The following is a 17,625-nucleotide window of genomic DNA, read 5'->3' on the forward strand; positions in this document are numbered from 1 at the left end:
TCAGAACCAATTTCACCACCCCTAACAACAACGTCGAGTCAGCTCCAACCCAGAGTGACCTTAGGTATTAACCAAATGAAACGCTGCCAACTCCCGTGTCATCCTCACAATCGTTGCTATGTTTGAGACCATTGGTTGCAACTACTGTGTCAAGACATCTCATTGAGGGTCTTCCTCTTTTTTGTTGACCCTTTATTTACATCCTTCTCTACAGACTGGTTCTTTTTGATAACACATCCAAAGTATGTGACGTGAAGTCTCACCATCCTCTAATTCTGCCAGTACTTCCTCCAAGACAGATTTGTTTGTTTTCTGGCAGTCCATGGTATAGTCTATATTCTTCACCAACACCATAATTCAAATACATGAAGTCTTCTTCAATCTTCCTTATTCATTGGCCAAGTTTCACTTGCCATATGAGATAACTGACAATATCATGGCTTGGGTCAGATGCACCTTAGTTATAAAAGTGATAACTTTGCTTTTTAATACTTTAAAGAGATCTTTTGCTCCAGATTTGCCCAATGAAATAAATCGTTTGATTTCTTGACTGGTGCTTCCACAGGCATTGACTGTGGATCCAACTAAAATGAAATCCTTGACAACTTCAATTTATATTTTCTGATACTGAGGTATAATCAAACTGAAGGCTGTAGTCTTTGATTCTCATCACTAAATGCTTTGAGTCCTCTTCACTTTCAGCAAGTGTGGTAGTCAAGGTTATAAGTCAACTTGGCTGGGCCTGGTTTTGGGCAGCTGGATGTAGTTATTCCTCATGATGAGATTGGTAATCAACCTCATGTGGAATCTACTGTGAGCAGATGAGTAGCTGCCTTAGGGATGTGGTCTGCTTCCACCATATGAGAAGAAGCTTTGAGAAAAGTCTCTGAGCTTCTTGGCACATCTGGATCCTGCATTTAGCTAAGTCAGCAGTGAGTGGTCTGCCATGTTGTCTGCCATTGTTGGGACTGTTTCTGGACTTGAACTAGTGGCCTGCCATGTTGTTTGATAATCTTGGGACTGTGCTGTTTTACTTGTTGACCTTGGGTTTGTCAGCCTCAGTAGCCAGCAGCTGCCTGAGTTAAGAGAAGCCTCAAGCTCCAGTGGGTCAGGAGCAAGAGGCAGCGCTGAAACCCAAGGGCAAGGGGCCTTCATGCAGCTGGCACTTTGAACTCGGACTTCTAGCCTCCAAAACAGTAAGAGAATAAATCCCTGTTTTTTTAAGCCATGTATTTGTGGTATGCCTGTTATAGAAGAACTAGAGAAACAAAACAGCCAAGCAAGGTTGTTCCATTTGCATATTGCAGGTTGTAAATGAGTCTTTCTGCAATCCTGATGCCTTGTTTTTCTTTACATAGTCCAGCTTCTTGGATTATTTCCTCAGAATAGGGATTGAATAAATTTGGTGAAAGCATACAATTAAAAAAAAACTTGTTACTGTGATTCAGGTGCAAATTTACAAAGCAAAGCCATAAAAACATGGAACTCTTCACAAATTCGCATGTCATCCTTGGGTAGAGGCCATGCTAATCTTCTTTGTAATGTTCCAATTTTAGTGTATGTGTTGCCAAAGTGAGCATGAAAGGATACAACTTTGATACACACCTTTCCTAATTTTAAAGTGTGTAGTATCTCTTTGTTTTGTTTGAACAACTGCCTCTGTTAAGATTACAGCCTAGAAAACCCTCTGGGACAGTTCTACTCTATCATATGGGGTCTCCAGGAGTAGAAAATTGACTGGAAGACACCTAACAACAATGAAAACTTAAAGAAAATGTAACAGAATAGCAAAAGCCTCCTTAAAGTGATTAACACAATTTTCTGGATTTATAAATAGAGTATTATCTGTCATTAAATGAAAGCTCAAGGAAGAACTAGCCTTTGACCATTAACTTGGTAAAATCAGACTAGCTCCTCAGTTATCTCAGAAGGACCATGTTGGCTTCCATTTGCTGGATGTCTTAGTCTCCTGGAGCTGCCATAACAAAATACCATATGGTGGCTGGCATATAAGAAAAAATTTATTTTCTCACGGTTTTGGAGGCTAGAAGCCCAAATCAGTGCCTTGGCTTCTTGAGGCTGTCGGCAAGGAACTGTTCCATGCGTCTCCTCTAGCTTCTGACGGTTGGCAGCAATCCTCAGCAAACCTTTGTGGCTTATAAATCATCTGCTTCCATCATTACATGGCACCTGTCTTCCCCTGTGTGTGACTCTATTTCCATGTCTGTTCTTCCTTTTATAAGACACCACTCAGAAAAGGTTAGGACTAGGACCCAACCTACTCTGATATCATTTCACTATACTATTTTCAAAGTAAGACCCTACTTCCCAAAACAAAGTCAAATTCACACTCATAGGTTAGGACTCAGCGTGTCTTTTGGGGCCACAATTCAATCTATAACACTGGGGTAATCTATCCCATGGCTCTGATGCAGACCCACCATGATTGTAGGAAACATGAGCCATAGTTTATCACAATGTGCTAGTGGGCTCCATCCACTAACAGGGCTTTTGAGACCTGTCACAGGGAAAATCTAGGAATCACACTTGAAGAGTGGATGGCACCTTACAGTTTTCTCAGAGTTGTGAAGAATTATGAAGCTCAAAGGAAGCATAAAGGGCCTTGTTTTCAGTAAGTCCAAAACTAAAGGATTTCTTTCCTTGAAATGTATATTGAAAGCAGTAAAATAGGAAAGCTGGGGACTTTTTCTTCATTATTTTGAATGTTCTCAAAAGGCAATTCAAAAGCAGGCACTTTAAACTATACATGGTCTCTTCTTTGTCACGAACCAAATCAAGTCATGCATGGAACAGGCTGTGACTGTACCTGCCTCTTGCCATATCCTGACCCAGTGGGACAGCTTTGAGATTTTGGAGATAGGGGTTTATAAAGTTGCTACACTGATCTTCAAACTTTCTTTTTATGTATTCCATATTTTGAAAAGGTATATAGCTACTTAAGGAACTTGGGTGATGTAGTGGTTAAGGCATTTGGCTGCTAAACAAAAGGTCAGTGGTTCAAACCTGTTAGCCGCTCTGGAAGAAAGATGAGGCAGTCTGCTTCTGTAAAGATTTACAGCCTTGGAAACCCAATGGGGGTCACTACATGTTGGAATCAACTTGGTGGCAGTGAGTTTCATTTTTGGTTTTATGTACCTACTTGCAAATTTTTAATTGACATCTATATTTTCATTATAAATTTAAATAGTAGCATTGTTGTTGTTGTTGTTATGTGCCGTCGAGTTGATCCCGACTCATAGCGACCCCTCCTTGGGTTTCCGAGGCAGTATCACTACGGAAGTAGGATTGCCCAACCTTCCTTCCGAGGAGTGGCTGGTGGGTTTGAACCGCCAGCCTTCTGGTTAGCAGTCAAGTGCTTTAGCCACTATGCTACCAGAGCTCCTAAATAGTAGCATTAAGTAGTGTAATTTCTATTATAAAGAAATATTTGAATTTTTTAAAAAATGAAGTTTTAATTTTAGAACACTTTTGTATTTACAGAAAAAAAATTGTAAAGGTAGTACAGAGTGCTCTCATATACTCTACACTTAGTTTCTCCTATTAACTTCTCATATTTCCTGGCACAGTTATTACAATTAATGAACTGGTATTGATACATTACTATTAGCTGAAGTCCATACTTCATTCAGATTTTCTTGATCTTTACCTAAGGTCCTTCTCCTGTTCCAAGATCCCATATGACATCAGATACATAGATTGATATCCTAGATGTTAGTGAGTTGAAATGGATTGGTATTGGCCATTTTGAATCAATCATCTGGTCTACTATGCTGGGAATAAAAATTGAGGAGGAATGGCATCACATTCATTGTCAAAAAGGACATTTCAAGATCTATCCTAAAGTACAATCCTGTCAATGATAGGGTAATATCCATATGCCTTCAAGGAAGACCAGTTAATACCACTATTATTCAAATTTGCACAACTACCACTAAAGCCAAAGGTGAAGAAATGGAAGACTTTTACCAAGTTCTGGTGTCTGAAATTGATCAAACATGCAGTCAAGGTGCATTGATAATTACTGGTGATTGGATTGCGAAAGGTGAAAACAAAGAAGGACTGGTGGTTGAAAATTATGGCTTTGGTGACAAAAATGACACTGGAGACTGCATGACAGAATTTTGCAAGACCAATGACATACTCATTGCAAATACCTTTTTTCAACAACATAGATGGTGACTATAGGCATGGACATTTCCAGATAGAATACACAAGAATCAAATTGACTTTATCTATAGAAAGAGATGATGGAAAAACTCAATATCATCAATCAGAACAGGTCCAGGGGCCAACTGTAGAATGGACTAAATGTTCATATGCAAGTTCAAGTTGAAGCTGAAAAAAATTAAAACAAGTCCATGAAAGCCATATACAACCTTGGATATATTCGACCTCAATTTAAATACCATCTGAAGAATAAATTTCATGCACTGAACATGAATGACCAAAGACCAGATGAGTTGTGGGATGACATCAAGGCCATCATATAAGAAGAAAGCAAAAGGTCATTAAGAAGACAAGGAAGAAATAAAAGACTAAATTGATGTTAGAAGAGACTCTGAAATTTGCTCTTGAATGTAGAGTAGCTAAAGCACAGGGAAGAAACGATGAAGTAAAAGATCTCAACAGGAGATTTCAAAGGGCAGCTCAAGAAGATAAAGTATTATAATAAAATGTGCAAAGAACTAGTGTTAGAAAACTGAAAGAGAAGAACAACTTTTACATTTCTCAAGCTGAAAAAACTGAAGAAAAAAAAATCAAGCCTTGAGCTGCAATATTGAAGGGTTCTGTGGGCAAAATATTGAACAATGCAGGAAGCATCCAAAAAAGATGGAGGGACACAGAGTCATTACACCAAAGAACAATTGGTTGACAACCATTTCAGGAGGTAGCATGTGATAAAGAACTAACGGTATCAAAAGAAGAAGTCAAGCTGAACTGAAGGCATTGGGGAAAAAAAACAAACAAGGCTCCAGGAAGTGTCATAATACCTGTTGGGATGTTTCAACAAATGGAGGCAGTGTGGGAGGCACTTACTTGTTTATGCCAGGAAATTTGGAAGACAGCTACCTGGCCAACTGGAAAAGAATCATATTTATGCCCTTCCCAAAGAAAGGTGATCCAACAGAATGCAGAAATTTTGAACAATATCATTAATATCACATGCAAGTATATTTTGCTGAAAGTAATTAAAAAAAAAAAAAAAAACAGTAATAGCAGTAGAAAGCAAACTGCCAGAAATTCAAGCCAGATTCAGAAAAGGATGTGGAACATGGGATATTGTAGCTGATGTGACATGGGTCTTGGCTAAAAGCAAAGAAAATCAGATGGATGTTACCTGTGTTTTATTGACTACACAAAGGCATCTGACTGTGTGGATCATGATAAATTATGGGTCACATTGAGAAGAATGCAGATTCTGGAACACTTCATTGTGCTCATGAAGAATCTGTACATAGACCAAGAGGCAGTTGTTTAAACAGAACAAGGTGAGACTGCACAGCTTAAAATAAGGAAAGGTGTGTGTCAGGGTTTATCCATTTACCATACTTATTCAATCTGTATGCTGAGTGTGGTAAAGTTGTGTGTCAACTTGGATAGGGCATGGATTTGAGTGGCTGGGCTGCTGGTTGTAGTTATTCCCTATGATGAGATTGGTAATCAACTCCATGGTGGAATAGGCTGTGAGAAACTGAGTAGCTGCCCTCAGGGTGTGGCTGGTTTCCAGTATATGAGAAGCTTTGAGAAATGTCTTGAGTTTTCTGGCACACCTGGATCCTGCCGTGTTGCCTGCCAATCTTGGGATTGTTCCTGGACTTGAACTAGTGGCCTGCCATGTTGTCTGCTAATCTTGGGACTATGCCATTTTACTTGTTGATCTTGGGTTTGTCAGCCTCAGTAGGCAGTAGCTGCGTGACTCAGAAAAGCCTCTAGCTCCTGGGCCTGGAACAGGAGGCAGAGCTGAAGCCCAAGTCCAAGGGGCCTTCGCCCATTTCCTACAGCCCACACTTTGAACTCAGACTTCTAGGCTCCTAAACTGTAAGAGACTAAATCCCTATTTGTTGAAGTCATCTTCTTGTGGCATGTCTGTTACATCAGCACAAGAGAACCAAGACACCGAGTGAATCATCCGAGAAGCTGGATGATGAGAAGAAGGATGCGGCATCAGGATTGGAGGGAGACTCGTCAACAACTTGAGACACGCAGGTGACACAACCTTGCTCCCTGGAAGTGGACTGGAAGCATTTACTGATGAAGATCAAAGACTACAGCCTTTAGTATGGATTACACCTCAACAACAACAACTAAACAAACCAGACCCCCTCCTTGATAGGCGACTTTCTACATAAATTATTTTAAATTCTTCTACAAGAGAGATTTGGGGGTTTGGAGGCTGTTCTTGGCTTGGGTGTGGCTCTATATTAAGGCAGAGGCCTGAGGTAGGCAGGCCAGGGGCTTGGAGGTTGCTTTTTGCTTGAGTGTGGCTCTATATTAAGACCATGGCCTGAGGCAGGCAGGTGCAGAGGGGTTAGGAACAACTAAGGGAGATGAATTTGTCTGTCAGTTTGTTGTTCTGTGGTGCTTACGTGTTGCTGTGAGGCTGGAGGCTATGGCACCATGTTGCAAAATGCCAACACGGTTACCCGTGGTGGATAGGTTTCAGTAGAGCTTCTGGGCTTAGATTCAGAAGAAGGAAGAGGTCTTCCACTTCTCAAAGAATTGGCCAGTGAAAACCTTATGAATAGCAGTGAAACACTGTCTGATATATTACTAGAAAACTTTATGAACAGCTCTGAAACATTGTCCAACATGGTGCTGGAAGATGAGCCCATCAGGTTGGAAGGCATTCAAAATTTGACTGGGGAAGCGCTGACTACTCAGAATAGAAATGACCTTAACAATATGAACAGAGTAAAGCATTCAGGACCTCCACTGACTGATGTGGCACGATTCCAAATGAGCAGAAACAGATGCAAACATCGATTAATAATCTGTCCTGAACTATAATGCTGTAAGTGATAGAATAACATCCATATGCCTACAAGGAAGACAAATTAATACTACTATTATTCAAATTTACACATCAACGACCAATGCCAAAGATGAGGATATTGAAGATTTCTACCAGCTTCTGCAGCCTGAAGTTGATTGAACACGTAATCAAAATGTGTTGATTATCACTGGTGACTGGAACACAAAATTTGGAAACAAAGAGTCACTGGTAGTTGGAAAATTTGTCCTTGTTGACAAAAATAATGCTGGAGATCGCATGATAGAATTTTGCAAGACCATGACTTATTCATTGCAAATACCTTTTTTCAACAACACAAATGGTGGCTATACATGTGGACTTCACAAGATGGAGTACACAGGAATCAGATTGACTACTTCTGTGGCAAGAGGCAATGAAGAAGTTCAGTATCTTTAGACAAGACAAGGTTGGGAGCTGATTGTGGAACAGGCCATCAACTGCTCATATGCAAGTTCAACTTAAAGCTGAAGACAATTAAAACAAGTCCATGAGAGCCAAAATATGACGTTGATAACCTCCTGAATTTAGACACCACTTAAAGAATAGATTTGATGTATTGAACACCAATGACCAAAAACCAGATGAATTGTGGGATGACATCAAGAACATCATGTATGAAGAAAGCAAGAGGTCATTAAAAAGACAAGAAAGGAAGACAAATACAAAATGGATGTCAGAAGAGACTCTGAAACTTGCCCTTGAGTGGAGAGTAGCTAAAGCAAATGGAAGAGATGACAAGATAAAAGAGCTGAACAGAAGATTTCAAAGAGCAGCTCAAGCAGACAAGACCAATTACTATAATGAAATGTGCAAAGACCTAGAGTTAGAAAACCAAAAAGGAAGAACACACTTGGCATTTCTCAAGCTGAAAGAACTGAAGAAAAAATTTAAGCCTCAAGTTGCAATATTGAAAGATTCTATGGGCAAAATACTGAATGATGCAGGAAACATCAAAAGAAAATGGAAGGAATACACAGGGTCACTGTACCAAAAAGAATTGGTCGGTATTCATCCATTTCAGGAGGTGGCATATGATCAAGAACCAATGGTGTTGAAGGAAGAAGTCGAAACTGCACTGAAGGAACTGGCAAAGAACAAGGCTCTAGGAATTGACAGAATACCCACTGAGATGTTTTAACAAACAGATGCCCCACTGGAGGCACTCATTCAGTTATGCTAAGAGATTTGGAAGACAGCTGCTACCTGGCCAACTGACTGGAAGAGACCTATATTTGTACCTCCCACAGAATGTGGAAATTATCAAACAATATCATTAATATTGCATGCAAGTAAAATCTTACTGAAGATAATTAAAAAATGGTTGCAGCAGTATATTACCAGAGCTTCCAGAAATGCAAGCTGTATTCAGAAGAGGACATGGAACAAGGAATATCATAGCTGATGTCAGATGGATCTTAGGCAAAAGCAAAGAGTACCAGAAAGATGTTTACTTGTGTTTTATTGACTTTGTCAAAGCCTTTGATTGTGTGGATCATGACAAACTGTGGATAACATTGAGAAAAATGGGAATTCCAGAACGCTTAATTGTACTCATGAGGAAACTACAGGATAGATAGAGCCATAGATCGGGAGGCTGTCGTTTGAACGGAAGAAGGGGATACTGCATGGTTCAAAATCAAGAAGGTAGTGCATCAAGGTTGGATCCTTTCACCATACTTATTCAGTTTGTATGCTGAATAAATAATCCGAGAAAGTGGACTATATGAAGAAGAACATGGCATCAAGATAGGAGGAAACCTAATTAATAAGCTGCGATATACAGATGACACAACTTTGCTTGCTGAAAGTTAGGATGATTTTAAGCACTTACTGATGAAAATTAAAGACTACAGCCTGCATTATGGATTACACCTCAATATAAAGAAAATAAAAATCCTCGCAACTGGTCCAATAAACAGCTTCATGGTGGGTGGAGAAAAGATTGAAGTTGTCAAGGATTTCATATTACTTGGTCCTACAATCAACACCAATGGGAGCAGCAGTCGAGACATCAGATGACATATTGCATTGGGCAAATCTGTTGCAAAGGACCTCATTCAAATGATGAATGTCTCCTTGAAGACTAAGGTGCGCCTGACCCAAGCCATGGTATTTTCAATTGTCTCTTATGCATGTGAGAGCTGGACAATGAATAAGGAAGACTGAAGAAGAGTTGATGCTTTTGAGTTGTGCTGTTGGAGAAGAATGCTAAGAGTACCACGGTCTGCTAAAAGGACTAACAAATCTGTCCTGGAAGAGTGCAGCCAGATTGCTCCTTGAAAGCGAGAGTGGGCAGATTTTGTCTCACCTACTTTGGTCATGTTGTCAGAAGGAACCATTCCCTGGAGAAGGATATCATGCTTGGTAAAGTGGAGGGTCAATGAAGAAGGGGAAGGCCCTCAACAAGATGGATAGACAGAGTGGCTGCAATGATGGGACCAGGTATAGCAAGGATCATGAGGCTGGCACAGGACCAGTCAGTGTTTTGTTCTGCTGTGCACAGGGTCGCTATAAGTTGGAGACAACTTGACGGCACCTAACAACAACAACAACAACAAGAGAGATTTTTCTCTTCTCTCCATTTATTTTTTCAATCATTATGGACTCTTATCTATTAATTTTCTACTTTAAGTTATAGTCCAATACCTCACTCCTCACTTATTGACGTGGTTATGTTCCAAAGATCAGGTCATTATTTGAAAACTGGTGTTATGGAGGATGCTATGAGGTGTTATATCAGATCACAAAATGGAAGATGAATGCATCATTACATAACTGCCAAAAATATATCATTATACAACTGCCACATTATATCATTGTATAACTGCGAAATCATATCATTGCATAACAATCAAACCACTGGAAAAATGGCCCAGCCAAGGTAACACATAACCTTAGTCATCACAGCCAGCATTATTCTCACTTTATACCTTGGCTTTCTTTAATGTGTGTAATAGTTGGATTTTTCACTATTGTCACAAATGCAAAATGTTGGAGAATGAGACAGTTGATAAGTGAGGAGTTAGGTGTACTACTTTATTTTGTTGCTCAAATTTTTCCAGCCTTGGCCGTTGAGAGTTCTTTCAATTGGCTCTTGTGTCCTTTTAACATAATCCCATCAGTGTAGGTCTTTTCTTTTGTTTTAAGAGCATTTCCTTACTGTGCACTACAAAATATACAGGCTCATCCTGTATATTTCCTGCCCCAGTCCTAGACCAGCCATTTATGCAGAGTCTTGGTAGCCTTACTGAAGACTGGTACTAGAAACCAAGATCTGGTCACTGGGTGTGCTTGTTGCTACTGGAGTGTTGCTGTTTCTAAGCCCTCTCAGCTGACAGGGCAAGGAAATATATGTGTTACGTGGTAAGGGAAAACAATTTTGGCCTTTGTCCTTGGTTCCTGCAAAGTAGCCCTGAAAGTAAGTGAAGTGCCTTTATCTGTAACCTGTAGACCACGCCTGAGTATTTGTGCTTACGAGCTGGGGCTCGCCAGACTAGAAAAGACTCACCTGGTAGGCTGATGTCAACTAACCTTGTTGCTATTCTTAGGTGCTGTTGAGTTGGTTCTGACTCATAGAGACCCTAAGTACAACAGAATGAAACACTGTCTTGGAAGGCATGATGTAGTCTATCATGTATACACAGTGGGAACTCAGTCCTGACTGGATGATAAAACCTCTGAACGTGGAGGCTCAAAGAGCTTCCTAGTGGGCAAAGGGAGGGTGGTGTGCTTTTTTGGGACACAGAAGCTCAGTGCTGGGAACCCCCCAAGATCTCACCCATGTATCTCCTCATGATGATTCTGATTTGCATCCTTTTGCTATAATAAATCTATAATCATAAGTATAGTTGGAGCTCTGGTAGCATAGTGCCTAAGGAATTTGGCTGCTAACCAGAAGGCTAGTGGTTCAAACCCACCAGCCACTCCTCAGAAGGAAGGTTGGGCAATCTACTTCCGTAGTGATATGGCCTCAGAAACCCAAGGAGGGGTTGCTATGAGTTGGATTCGACTCCCGGCAGTGAGTTTGGTTTGGTTTAAGTATAGTACTTTCTGTGAGTTCTGGAGTTGTTCCAGTGAATTATCAAACCCAAGGAATAGGGGGAGTCAGCAGGTAAAAGTGATGTGACCCAGAGAAGGCCCCTGAGCTTGGGGCTGGCATCCTGAAGGAGTAGTGAGAAAACCCTGAATCTGTGGCCCATAGGTTAGAAGTTTAGAGTGTCATATAGACTTCCCAAACTTGTAATTGGCATCTGTCCTTTTAACTTGTGACATCTGTCCTAGCTCTGGGTGGCTAGGGTCAGAGAAATAAAGTGCCATGTGGTGGCTGGTGTCAGAGATGATGAAGAACACGGAAAATGGGGATATGATTACTCCTCATATTTTGGGGATTGGATTCATGCTGAGTCTTATCCACAAATATGTGTATACCCATATCTATAAATATTTCTCTCTATATAATCACCTGTGTCTATATTAAGCTAAACATGAGTTCATACTGATTTCTCCAAATATATAATTATTTCCCCACTTAACCCACTGCCATAGAGTCCATTCTGACTCCTAGCTACCCTTCAGGGCAGATTAGAACTGCCACATAGAGTTTCCAAGGCTATAAATTTTTACAGAAATTTACTGTCACACCTTCTTCCACAGAGTGGCTGGTGCGTTTGAACATCCATCTTTTGGTTTTAGCCTCTTCCTTTTGTTAATCTGTAAACTCCTGCTCTGACAGTGAGAAACCTGGTTTCCACCATTCATCCTCCATTTATTTAAACGTTCAGTTCCAGCATACATCTATAGCGGTGTCAGAATTGTTAACCCATATTCTTGTGGGTAACAATTTTATTAACTAGAGTACAATGCTCATATGCAGTTTATTACCTTTAGTCTTACCAACTCTATTTATTGCCAAAGTCACTGAAGTCAGCACCTTTTCCCTACTCCCTTCAGTGAGGTTACTTCAAACATTTGTAATAAAGTTAAATTATTTTGTCACGTTCTCATGCCATCTTGGGATCCTTCAATCACCTAAGTGATTCCTTTTTAGTTTCCATACATTAAAGTTTACTGCTTTGTGCTTTAAGTTCTGTCAGTTTTCCAAATAGTCAATGTCATGTGTCCACCATTACAGTGTCATATAGAACAGTTTCACGGCCTGAAAAATATCCTCTGTGCTTCTGCTCTTCAACCATCCCCCATCCTAAAACCCAGACAACCACTGACATTTTTGCTGTCATTATTGTTTTGCCTTTTCTAGAATGTCTTATAATTGGAATTACACAGTATGTAGCCTCTTGTTTCACTTAGCAGTGTGTATTTAAGATTCATCAAAGTCTTTTTGTAGCTTTCTAGATCATTTATTTTTACCACTGGATAAAACTCTATTGTGTGGATTATTACTTGGTTTATCCATTCACCTACTGAAGAACATCTTCGTTACTTCCAGTTTCTGGTGATATAAAGTTGCTGTAAACATTCACATGCAAGTTTTCGTGTAGACACAAGTTTTCACATTAGTTGGGTAAATACCTAGAAGTGTGAATGCTGAATTGAATGGTAACCCCATGTTTAGCTTTGTAAGAAACTATCAAACTGTCTTCCAAAGTCACTGTATCATTTTGTATTCACACCAGCAACAAATGAGAGTTCCTGTTGTTCCACATCCTCCCCAGTAACTGGCATTTTTGGGGTTTCAATCAATTTAACAGGTGCTTAGTGGTATATCATTGTTGGTTTAATTTGAAAGTCCCTTTCCTCAGAAGGAAAACTGGGCAATCTACTTCCATAGAGATACTGCCTCGGAAACCCAAGGAGGGGTCACTATGAGTCAGGACCGACTCAACGGCAGTGAGTTTGGTTGGTTTAATGACAAATTATGTTTCACATCTTTTCAAATCTCATTTGCCAGCTGTATAACTTCCTTGGTGAGGTATTTCTTCAGATTTTTTTTTTTTTTTTTTTTTTGCCCATTTTTCACTTGGGCAAAAAGCTGAAAAATTCTTTATTGTTGAGTTTTAAGAATTCTTTGCATATTTAAAAAATTCTTTATTGTTGAGTTTTAAGAATTCTTTGCATATTTTAGACATAAGGTCTTTATCAGATAGGTGTTTTACAAATATTTTCTCCACTCTGTAGCTTGTCTCTTGATTCTCTTATCAGTGTTTCTCATAGAATGGAAGTTTTTAACTGAATAAAGTCCTAAGGTACTTGACTGCTAACCAGAAGGCTGGCGGTTCAAACCCACCAGCCACTCCTCAGAATGAAGGTTGGGCAATCTACTACCATAGTGATCCAGCCTCAGAAACCCAAGGAGGAGTCGCCATGAGGTGGGTCCAACTTGACGGCACATAACAACAACAAACAAAGTCCAACTTACCCATTTTTTTTCTCTCACGGATCACACTTTTGGTGTTGCATCTAAAAATTCATTGTCAAGCCAAAGATAATCTCCTATTTTTTTTCCTAGAAGTTTTGTAGTTTTGTGTTGTACATTTAGTTCTATGACCCATCCTAAGTTAATTTTTATGAAAGATGTATCTAGATTAATATTTTGCATGTTGTTATTGTTGTTGTTATGTGCCATCCAGTCAGACCCAACTCATAACGACCCCTCCTTGGGTTGCTGAGGCAGTATCACTATGGAAGTAAATTGCCCCATCTTCCTTTGGAGGAGTGGCTGGTGGATTTGAACCACCAGCCTTCTGGTTAGCATTCCAGTGCCTTAGGCACTACGCTACCAGAGCTCCCATATTTTGCATGGGAACATCTAATTGTTCATGCAGTATTTGTTGAAAAGGACAATTTTTAATCAGAACTGTTGTACCATTCCATTTAAGTAAATCTAAAAGAATCTAAATAAGATAGCAATTTGATAGCCTCTCTCATCCATTTAAAAGTATAAAGAACAATCTCTAATAGTGAATACTGTGTATTGTTCTTTTTTTTTTCTTGAACTCATTTCCATCCTTCTTCCTCAACAGACATCTATCATAATTAATATATTTTTATGCTCAAAGTCTTTTATTAATCACTTTCACACATCAGCAAAAATATTTATGCAAATAAAAATTCATTTTCCCCTATAATCGTAAGATGCTAAACATTAAAATTTTTCCCGTCTTGATTGAGCTATCATTAAAATTATTATTAAGACACAGGTGAAAAAAATGATAAAATACATCACATATTTTGATAAACAGTCATTACACATAAAAAGGAAATTTTTATTTGAAATGCATTTCTTATTGAGATGAATGGTCTCAATATTATTCATTTCCTGAATAAGACAAAGGTTCAATGGAAAGTAATAGCAAGATTAAAAGAAAGTTGTCACTAGTAAGTGCTGTACAGACCAGAAGTATATTAATAATTGTTGTTAAGTGCATCATTTATGGAAAAACCCACAACATAGTTCTCTTAAATTAATATAAATCTAATGAGCATGTCTTATGAAAGAAATGAACAATTAGTGAAGTGGTTGGCTAGGAAACATGTGCCCCCCAAAAATTAAATATAAATGAATCTCACCCAATACTATTCCTTTTGAGTCTGAGTATGTGGTGCGGTGAATGACTTGGTGTGGCTCTTCTAGCTGTGGTCTTTGTGACTCCCACCAGATGACTGGGTGGAACTATGCAAATGTAGGGTGCTTGTGGCCCACCAAGGGCATTGGACAGCTTGCGAACTATGTAAATAAGGCATATGGCACCCTTCTGAGGTGGGAATGTGCAAATAAAGTGTATGGAACCCTAATGTGGGGATTGATGGGTTTTGTCACTCCACTAAGCTTAAAATAAGGAGCTCTGGTAGCGTAGTGCCTAAGGCACTAGACTGCTAACGAGAAGGCTGGCGGTTCAAACCCACCAGCCACTCCTCGGAAGGAAGGTTGGGCAATCTACTTCCGTAGTGATACTGCCTCGGAAACCCAAGGGGAGGTCGCTATGAGTTGGGTCCAACTCGAGGGCACATGACAACAACAACGGAGGCAGAAGGGAAGGTCTCACTACCATCAAGAGAGAGAGCAGCCAGGAATGGGGTACATCTTTGGGCCCGAGACTCCTGTGCTGAGACAACGGCAGAGAAACGGCGGAGGCAGTAGAACCAAAGGACCCACGCAAGACAGAGTGGCCCACAGAGTGAAAAAGCTGAGTGCTTTGGGCAAGAGCCTTGCGAGTGGAGTGGGGTGAACTGAGGTGCACCTATTATCAGAGCTAAAAGAACCGTGTAACACTTGACAAGTAGGGCGGAGGCCAGGCTGAGAGGCCAAGGGACAAAGAGAGGCATGCCTGAGGGGATGGCAAAGTGGAGAGGCTGTCCTGATGGAAGAATTGTATCCTGAGAGCGTTCCTGTACCTGAACGATAACCTCTTACTTCCCTAAAAACCCGATAATCTTGAGTATTGTCTATGAGTTCTGGGTGGCCACTGTAACAAGTTATCAAACACAGCAGAGAAGTAGTGAGTGTCGTGGAAGGAATAGTTGGTACCAGAATTAGTAAAAAGGTTGGAGGGTGGTGGCATGCCTGACTTTCACCTCATAGGAATCAGCCTTGGGCTGTTGCTGTTGAGCCCTCTCTCTCCCCCTCATGAAGTCAGAGGAGGCGGGAGGAGGTGGTTCCCACAACCTTTCTGTAGAGTAAGTGTTCAAGAAAAACATAAAACAGGAATACTCCTTTTACTCAAGCTGCTTAAAGTTTTCACCTCTCCTTCTTCAAAAACATACAAAATATACAAGTAAGATTAAAAAAAAAAAAAAAACAACTGCAACCATTGCCGTGGCGTCGGATCTGACTCACAGCGACCCCTCCTTGGGTTTCCGAGGTGGCATCGCTAAAGTAGATCTCCCAACCTTCCACAAGTGAGAAACAGGGGAACAAAATACTCACCAAGCTCTTCTCATGATTGAATGGCATTTCCATCATATCTTACCAACAAATCCTGAATTTCTAATTCTAAAATAGATACACTGGGCATGTAAACTTGCCATGAGTTTGTCTCTAGGTGATAAAAATCACAGCCACCTTCAGAGTATTCTCAGGGCTTCACTCTCAAGGGTCTCTCCCCCAACAGCAAAGCACCCTTGGAAAATACTAGCTGAATGGAAGCGACGTGATTATTAACCCCAAATTGTCATTTCTCTTATCACTCCATTCAACTATATATCCGAATGCAGACAATTCCAACAGAGGCGAAAATACCCCACTTCTAATGGCACATTACCCGTAATAGCCACACAAGACAGGAAGAGACACTGTGCTTCAACTTGGCTTATGCTGCGTTGACTAAAGGGTCTTGCAAACACCAGTATTTCACATTGTCCTTTTAACACCCCTAGGTGACAATGCACCTAGTACATTTCTGTGTTGGCGAATGGTTGCATTTTGAGAAATAAAAGGAAAGTGTTGTGAAAGAAGAGACGGGAAAGGAGAATCACCACAACATTCCCTCCAGGATTACTCTCAGGCGGAGAATTTTAGGAAAGAGTTACATGTGGAAGCGAGGCTCTCATCATTGACTCCATTTAAGTTACCCACACCTACGCCAGCCTTGGAAAGTTTTGTTTACCTCAGGGCTGCAAATGCCCCGTCTGAAGAGCACCATTAGAGAGCATCCTGGAAATTCCATCTCCAAATAAAGTAGAGGTCATACGCCTATGCTGTCAAGTTGATTCCAACTCATAGTCTCTCCATAGGACAGAGTAGAACCACCTCAGAGGGTTTCTAAGGCTCCAATCTTTATGGAAGCAGACTGCCCCCACATCCTTCTTTTGTGGAGCAGCTGATGGGTTTGAACTACCAACTTTTCAGTTAGCAGCTTAATGCTCAACCAACTATTATTCCTGACATAATATCTACCAAACGCCAGCTAAACTTAAAAAAGAAAAAGAGAGAGAGAGAGAGAGAAAATTATCAAATAGGTAAATAAGTCAAAGGAACTAAATTCTAGAAAGGGTCGTGCCCCATAATACTTTTGACATTAAACAGACCTCAAGCACAGGTACTTGCTTCCCTTCCTGGCGGCATTTGCTGGTGGCCTGTGTGGCATAGACAGTTAATGTGCCTGCTTCTGACTCCGAGTTTGACAGTGTGAGTCCATTCAGAGGACTTGTTTTCATTCTCCAGCTTCAACTCAAATTTGCATTCGAGCAATTGATCTGTTCCACAGTCGTCCGCTGGCCTTGTTCTGACTGATGATATTGAGCTTCTCCATCTTCTCTTTCCACACATGTAGTCGATTTCATCTTTATGGATTCCATCGGGTGAGTTCCATGGGTATAGTCATTGTTCATGTTGTTAAAAACAAGTATTTGTAATGAATAAGTTGTTGGTCTTGCAAAATTCTGTCATACAGTCTCTGATGTTGTTTCTATCACCAAGGCTATATTTTCCAACCACTGATCCTTCTCATTTGCAACTTCCCCCTCCCAATGAATAGTGATTATCAATGTATCTTGATGGCATGTTTGATCAATTTCAGACTGCAGAAGTTGGTAAGAAAAGAAAAAAAAAAACACTTAAAATTCTTCATCTTTGTTATTAGTGGTTGGTGCATACATTTGAGTAAGAGTCGTAT

The 17,625-nt window shown here is 40.2% G+C and overlaps 1 non-coding gene across 1 annotated transcript; it reads right to left on the minus strand.

Moving 5' to 3' along the window:
* Window positions 1-1,473: 1,473 nt before the first annotated feature.
* Window positions 1,474-1,580, minus strand: LOC122150358. Its single transcript, XR_006163623.1, has one exon. It is a non-coding gene; the product is annotated as a U6 spliceosomal RNA (small nuclear RNA).
* Between the last annotated feature and the right edge of the window lie 16,045 nt (window positions 1,581-17,625).

This window comes from Orycteropus afer, unplaced genomic scaffold, assembly GCF_000298275.1.
Source record: "Orycteropus afer afer isolate SDZICR_OR568_19922 unplaced genomic scaffold, OryAfe1.0 scaffold00127, whole genome shotgun sequence".
In the NCBI taxonomy this organism is placed as follows: Eukaryota; Metazoa; Chordata; class Mammalia; order Tubulidentata; family Orycteropodidae; genus Orycteropus; species Orycteropus afer.